The following is an 8752-nucleotide window of genomic DNA, read 5'->3' on the forward strand; positions in this document are numbered from 1 at the left end:
ATCAACCACATGTGAAACTTTAACCGCGATGACTTTATCCTCATTCTGTTGTGTTATGTCCCAGACAGTGGGAGCTCACTTGTCATAGGTCCACCCTGCAGTGCCACTAATGACCTGTTGGAGTCTCCCACCAACATCCTCTGCTTTGGGCTGCAGCTTGGCAGCAGTTGATGCACTCGCTCCTAGTCAGTAACATCACATGTTCGAGATTGAAAAACGGGTGAATTCCACTGAGATTGGTGTTTGGAGCAAAGTTATATACAGACTGAGCTCAAAACTGCATCAACAGAGAAATTTGAACATAGCTAGTCTTAGTCATAGCTAACAGAATATATTCTGAACATGCAGAGGCTTATAGCCGTGTATCTATAATGTCCAGTTAGATTTGTAATTATGTATGCAATGATAAGTGGAATTTCCAAGAGGGAAATAGTGTCTTCATGTGAAGTAATGAAAAGTCAAAAGCAGTATCATCCTCTGTAAGACCTTTGAAATATATTTGACTGTTGTAAACTATACTCTGGCAAAGAATAACACTTCTCCACAGGAGGCCACTGAGGTAGGCTAAATGAAACCAGGCCTGTTTCCAGATAAAGAAACCATGTAAAAGGGAACCAGGCCTAGAGAAATAGATCCTCGCTATGTTTGGAATCGGGGTCTGCAAATCGCACATAATTGCAAACACAGTTTGTCTGCGACGTTCAGCACAAGCAATGTCTTCCCTGATAGCACCGCTGCATGGAAGCAGATAGGAGTAATCTTCACCTGCCAATCACACACTATTCAGACAACTCTGGGAAGATAGTCTATATTATTTCAAACCAATATTGCCACACACACCTTTGATATTTGCAACAGAAAACACCTCAAATGCTCAGCTTCTGTACGAGCATGGAGCCTGTTACTGCTTTGTACAACGGGAACCAAAAGACCTCAGAAGGCGTAAAGCGAGTATGTCACATGTGAAGGGTGCTGGAGCAGCGCATTCATTCACTGCGGTAATTAAAAACAGGCAGGCAGGTAAGAATGATAAATGGCAGTTATTCACTCGGATGTCAGGTGGCGTGGTTATGTATTTCCAAGCAGCGGAGCTGAGGCCTAGCGGAGGGTTATGTTTCCTGAGACAGGAGGGTGTGCCGGTGAACGCGTCCTCCTTCAGCTCTTTCGTGGGACAGCTCTGCTCGTCATCTCCAGGCACGTTAAATAAACCTGTATGACAGAACGGTGTCTTGACAGTGTCTTGCATACATATTTTTTGCTCATATGTAGGCCTAATCCAACCTTGCTAAATTTATGGAAGAATATCAACTCAATGAAGACTCAGTTACAATAGATAATTAAATTTTTAAGTAACTGAGTAAAAATAGAATCCTGAGGAGAGGCTTCCAACATGAGGACATAGAAACGCGCCTTTGTAATTCCATATTTTTACTTCGCAAGGGTAGCCTGCTTTACCCACATTTGTACCACGCCCAACAGAATGGCTAGTCCTAGTCAGATGTGTGTTTCCCGCTCTCTAAACTGTTATTCATCTTGTGTTTTTGTTCATATTTGGCCTATGTTGTCTCAGGGTATAATAATCTGGGTCTCACCGACAGCCGATGTAAATGGGTTGAAATCCTGGGGTACTCTATCTCCTACTAGTCATTGATTTACAATAATTACTCCTGCGAAATGAACTCCAAGACATGCTTGAGGGAAGCAAGCAAAAGAGAAGTGCAAAATGGTCATGTCAGTCAGCTGTGTGCTGTATTTTCAGGTGTCTTGCCATTGGTCACTTGGTTTGTTTGTATATAAGTGAAAAGCACTCTTCATTTGGGTTCACTTCAAGCTGCAGACACACTCTAGTGTTAAACAGCACCGTAAGTGGCCTTTCTCTGTTGAAAAATCAGCTTTTAGCGGATGGCCATGGTCAGGCTGGCCCTTGGAAACTAGGTCTTTATGTTAAATTGCTCTGACAGAACACCAGAGCCTTTTTAACAGTTAGCTGTAATTTTGCTGCATGTTCATCGCCCTGAAAGAGTGCTCCAAAAATTAAAAAGACACGATAGTTCAGTCTTTCCAATCTAATGTGGATCACGCTGCCGGCTTTGCTGAGATGAGATTGGCAGCACTGTTGTCGGAAGGTCGGTGGAGAAGGAGACCCAGGGCCAGGCACACGCGGCGACCGCCAGCTCTCTGTTTCATGTACACCCACTTACACGAATCCTGCTGGACCCCATGCTCAGGGAAAGGGGGATAAATTGTTCATGAATCATTTAACAGAGGGAGGGAACAAACCCTGGCGGATTCAGCATTCATTACACGACTTTAAAGAGGCGGCATTTCAAACTGACGTGCGCTTGTGATACATTAGTAATCATTTTCAGCACTTTACAGCCATTTAATAGGCCAGTTTCGTATTAAATGTTTCATGTTTGGCTGAGTGCTCTTATAGAGTGTGTGAGATCAAAGCCAAAATGACCTTGACTTGTCACAATGACATTGCCTATTGTATAATTTAAAGGGGACCTATTATGCTAATTTCCAGTGTTTATAATTTAATTTTTGGGATCTACTAGTATAGATTTACATACTTCCAAACACACATTATTTTTCTCATATGTGCATCTCTTTTCACCCTCTGTTTGAAATGGTCTGTTAGAGCTCATGTGTCTTTAAGCCCCTCCAAACGGACATGCAGTTATCTGCAGGCAGGCAGAACTTGGCGCAATATGTGTGTAAAAATACCCGGGTGTGACAGATCTCAAACAAGCAGATGCTCGTGGAAAAGGACCAAACATTTTAATGTGAAAAAATGAGTCCACAAGAGTAGTGAGTACGCAAAACCAGAAAGCAGAGAACCATCAGCCAAAGGGGTGTCAGAGCCAGGGTCAGAAATCAGTCCAAATCCAAGAACAAAATAACTAAAGTGCAAAAGAATACCAAGCAAATCCTAAGGGCAATCCAAACAATAACAACTAGACCAGATTTTTTTTTTTTTTAAACAACAACTAAGTACAGGTAAACAGCAATTGTTTTGTGTTTTTCTTCTTTTTTTTCCATTGTATGCCAATGAAAAAACAGTAGCAGTACTCCACAAGGCGAGAATCTAACCAGAGAGTCCTTATAGGGACTATAAAATGGAAACAGGTGAGTTCAATTAGTATTCTGGAGAGGGTGATGTACGGATTGTTTCCAGATAGGCTGATTGTGTGCTGTGACAATTTTCTTGATTCTCCCAGGAATTCTGCAAAATGGAGTGAAAACCTGTAGTTAGTTCTCTACTGATTAGACAGTGACAGGTCATTAGAAACTTAGCTAGCCGGTTAGCAGAAGATTACAGTAGAATGAATTATAACCATGATATTACAGCTTGTGATGATAAATCCACATCCACAATTCTAGTGACTGAGAAAAAAACATTGCAATATTTACACACAATTTTAGGTAAAAGTTGTCCTGCAGCTGATTAACAAATCCATTATAACACAATAAGGTTAGTTATCAAGCTATCCTTGTTAGCCGAGAAGTCTACAGCAGTATTTACCATGCGTTGTGTGAGGGTGTGCCGAAACTTGCCGGTAGGTGGGTAAGTGTTATGAGATTGCATCATATTGTAACAAAGAAAATGGCTGAAATTCAAACAAGGTATTTCAGGCAGCTGAGAAAAGTGGTTTCTTTAGGAGCGTTACTCACTCTGGAATGTACTTTGGGCCTTGTAACTTTGAAGAAGGTTTAAATGTACGAAATGCAATATAACCCACTAAAGGAAAGAGATAAAACAGAAAAGCATAATATCCCCCCCCCCCCCCCACCTTAATAACACCTTTTATTTTCACCACACATTTTAACATCACAATGACTGCAGTGTATTTTCTATGATTACTTTCTACGCTATTTGCCATTCAGGCCCTGAATCAGGGAAACTGATAAACTGTGGGGACCACCACCACCCTGTAACATATAACTGCAAACATGTTCAATTACAAGATGGAACTGTACATTGTGTACATACATATATACATATCCATATATACATTGTACATTGTGTATATAAACATAATATACATATACTGTACATACATTGTTAATATATTTTGTATATATATAGATATATATTTCTCTGTGCACCCCTGTTTTTCTTTTTCCTCAATTTGGACGGAGCACTCTCAACCATTTCACTGCGAGTTATACTGTGTATGACTATGTATGTGACAAATAAACCAAACTTGAAACTTGAAACCTGTGGTAAAAAGCAGAATTCAGTTAATGTTTAGGAAAGACATTTGGCAGTTACTCAACACCAATCTTTTTGAAAATTCCATTCTTCAACTTTTGACTGCTAAAACCAATATACTCATAAATTTGCATTGTCATATGGTTAACCTCTGATCCAGCCTCCTTTCCTACGGTGCTGCAGGCTCGAGGCAGGTTTGAATTCTTGAAGTATCCCGCTAGTCTACTTTGAACTGAATCAGTAAAGCCAAGAGGTAAGGACACCCATGGACTGCCGAGAGGACTTGAGTAGCCGGCGTCTCGTTATTTACACATCAGATGTCCTCAACATGCTCGGCTGTTGGCAGACATGTTCGTGATTTGTTGGATTACCCGCACGCAGATCCAAGCCTTGCACACTGCAGATTGTGGATAAAATGCTCAGAAAATGGGAATGAGATTCCAAGATCCACCCCCCCCCCCAACTCTCTCCCCCGTGTTTTTAGTTCCAGAGTGGACTGATCTGCTCCTATGCAGTACAGGCATTAACAGAATGTTATGTGTTAAAGGGGGACAGAATATATCCTTGCTTATATGTGCTTGAGCTCTCAAATTATTGTATAATACAGAGAAAGAATACAGTGCCTTGAGACCATAGAGAGAAAAAAAAGACTTTGAACTAGATGGTTTAAAATGATTATGCATTGCATGATGATCCAATTTTTTTGTTCTATAAATCCATGAACAACTATTAGAGAGCCAATCATATGCAGAATTATACAAACACATTTCAGTGTAATTTTCCAAAGTTCTTTATTGTACAGTGTCATAAAACGTGACCTTTCCCCTCTACACTTCGCCTCTCTCTAGTTGCCAGAACAATGGAAGCAGCATAATCGAGTTGCTAAGATGGAAACGCACAGCACAGCCAGGTCTCCTTGACATCTTCCCTGACATTTCCTGTGTCTTCATACGCCAGACACCCCCCACCTACCCCCCACAAGTCTGGAGTTTTTTTCATGTGACGTAGTTATCAAAATTCCAAAAATGCTTATTTGACAACTTTTTTTCCATATTAGTTTCAGTGCAGTTTAGTGGACAGGGTGAGCTTATTTTCGCTCTAAAAGGTTTAACAAACAAGGGCACATGAAGTAGCAGCTCGCGCAGTCTGATTTATCTCACCTTGCAGGAAGGACCTACTCCTCACTGCCAAGCTGGCCCCGATAGATGCAACTCAAAAACAACCAGCGGTACATCTCACTGGAAGACTAACACAAACACTGGCAAAAAAAAAAAACGCAAGCACACTGGTTTTTCATATTTGGTCTGCATTCCCGTGTGCAACTGACTGCACACACACACATTGTGAACAACAAGAGAAGTCCAGATCTCATCTGTGCATACACAAAAAACACCCTAAACAATAGAACACTCACACATGCTTATGAGTCTGGTAACAATGTAGCACCAAGTCTGTCTTTTGACTCCCAATAATTCCCAATAATCTACAGCAGACCTTTAAATGTCTCTCTGCATTGTCCGTTGAACTTAATCGATACTTCTTTGAGCATTTAAAAAAGCAAAACTGCAGTTGAATTTTAGCGAGCAGTGGTGGCATTAGCAAACCAAAATCAGAGCACCCCCCGACATTTCTCCACATTTTTCCACAGTGACAGCGGGAGCTGTAGCAGTAATTGAGATAACATAAGAGCCTGTGAAAACCCATTTCCTATAAGCCATATCTGTTCATCAGATAGGCTGGGTTAACAGGAAAACATATCCACGCAGGGTGAACCTTATCACAGAAGGGCATCATCCGTCTCTGCCAGGCACCCTCTGGAAAAGCGGCAGGTGTTCATATCTCCCCACCCCACCCCCACCCCAACCGGATTCCTTGCCAATATTAATTCAGCCCTGGACATCGCAGTCGTCAAATTCCGTCGCCTCCTTTTCCCTCATTGGTTCTGGCTCTGTGCAGGTCAGCATCCTCCCTAGTTCTTTCAGTTTTCCCATTGTTCCAAGTTTCCCGTTGTTCTAATGTAAAATACATATCGGAGTTTGTTTGGGTTTGGGTTTTTTTTTAAAGCATGGCATTATTTTCATGCAGGTTAGATTTATCCCTGTCACTGATTCATATGTTAATGTAGAGGAGTACCTGAGAAGTCTTTTTAAACTTTGGTCTCCTATGGACTTTTATGACCCTCTCAACACATTTTGTATTGTAAGCTATAAGTACAGTAAGCTTGCATCTCCTTTCCATAAGAGATGAAATATACAATTATGAACTAATTATGTACCTTTGCTCACATGAAAAGGTCTGAGTATTTGTATTGTTCTACTTTCAAGCATTGCAAAGATTTTGTAGGAATAAATATAGAATAGAAATTACACAACTCATTCAACTCATCAAGAATGTAATCGCTGGAGTCTTCAAGCAGTAGAAAGATTCAAACTGTGCAGTGCAACGGGTATTTCAGAGCCAGAACAGAAAACAACTTATGCAGAACACTGGCAAGACATATAATAAAGCCTAATTTCTCTACACAATGACCACAAAAGCAGTGTGCAATCCAATCAAACACTATTTCAAAGTGGTAATTTTGCATGGATCTAATCCAACTTTACATCTCAGGCAGCAGCTTTCCAGTGTCCGAATACACGTGCATTAGGGCGTCTCTGAAAAAAACATCCCCATTTTTCCTTGTGCTTTATTGGGCACGGGCATATTATCACGCTTCAGGTTAACCTGACATTTGTGAACGTGTCTCCTTTTCTTATGCAAGGCTGTTTTTTCTTCTTCCTTTTTAAAATGGTTTTCCAAATGTTGAGTGCAGTGCAGAAGTGTAAGGAGGGAGAGGCGATGTGTTTGGCACTGATCTTTCCGAAGGTCACGTCACACAGGTATAGCGTTTGCACTCTATTGCTTCCACACCTGTCCTGGAGTGTCACCCCCCCCCCCCCAATCCTTGGACTGATAACGATGCTCCCACAGGCCAGAGCTCGTGTACACTGAAGGGGATAAGGCTGAGTGTCTGTAACGCTCTGGGAGGGTCTCTGAAGAACTATGCATTAACAGACCCCTGCCGTTTCATGTGCAGATGTCACCCACACGTGCTCGCAAAGCTAGAATGGCCATTGAAATCCACCTAAAAAGGATATGCAATCCAAAAATTGCTAACGATGCTTAGCAGTCAGTGAACGCTAGTGGGGACAGCTTAACATGATTCATTTGAATAATGTTATAACAACCTTTCCCAGTGGCCTTCGTTAATAACGACATTAGCAATTTAAGCAAAATACTATTTTAAATGCCCTCTCTGTGGCTAAGAAACCCTGCCAGCTCCCTGACTTATTAATGGAAGCCCAGCAGGGTGTTCATGGGCGGCATCAGAAACATCACTCACGGAGACCCTCAGACTCCACACAGTGCTCATTGATTTCCTTCTCTCGCCTCTGACACCCCCATCAATCAATACGATAACAAGTCTTCATTTCTGCTCAGAAAACGCGCCACTTTCAATCCCGCGGCCCCTGACTTCCACAACTGCCAGCAGCAAATTTGGCGGACACACGCCCAAAGAGTTTGGTTTGCTTTCTTTGGGGTGCGTTTGTTCAAAAATGGACTTTAAAATTGAAAATTGTAAATCCAAAAATGTCCGATTTTTATGTGAGTGATTAACACTAAAGTGGTGTGATTGTGTAGTAAGTGTAGTGGCCATTGACATAATTACGCTGGGGACGCTGGAGACATCCCCACCACCTTCTGAAATGGCTGACCTTCCCACCACTTCTTGAAAGGGTACTTTTGAAAATATTAGTATTTCCTTTACAAGCAGTATTTGTTTGATTTATTCAATAATAATTCAATCAATGATTTGCTTGTTTTAGTCAATAAAATGAAATCTATTATGTTCCTAATGACAGAAACAAAGTATTTATATTTTGCCACTTGATGCTACATATATTATTATATAATAAATATAATAAATGCAACTGACATTTTGTGAAATTAAACACATTAGTCCTTTTAAAATCAGAATAAATAGAAAACAATTGTACTACAAATATATTTTAAACCTTAATTCTGCTGTTGTTCAATGCCGATAGGCTTGACAAATCTGCGAATAAAACCTTACTTGAACCTCTTCCTTTCTGTCAGTGAATATGTGTACCCATGTTTCTTAAAGGGAATGCGACGGGAGCCGAACTGAACGCAACACCCGGTCCGCATTCTGGTCACCAGCACTTTTCAAAGTAAAGTTATGCCCATGATAGTGGCTTGTGTTTGGATAAGGGTTTGATCTCGAAGGTTATGTAGCCCAGACTACTCCATATACCTTGAATTACGTAGAAATGTAGTTATGTGGTTTAGCGGGAATGCAGATATTTGAATGAAAAAAAAAGAAGAAAGAAAAATTTTAATTACAAATTTTAAGCATAAAACAATAGGTATTCAAAACATTATAAAGCCTTTATCCTCACCAGCCAAGAGGTCTGAGGTAGACAGAAGAATCGAAATTGCATGGTGCTTAGCTCATGCTGTTAGCTCAGACGA

The sequence above is a fragment of the Electrophorus electricus genome, chromosome 1 (assembly GCF_041902795.1).
Source record: "Electrophorus electricus isolate QZ-2024a chromosome 1, ASM4190279v1, whole genome shotgun sequence".
In the NCBI taxonomy this organism is placed as follows: Eukaryota; Metazoa; Chordata; class Actinopteri; order Gymnotiformes; family Gymnotidae; genus Electrophorus; species Electrophorus electricus.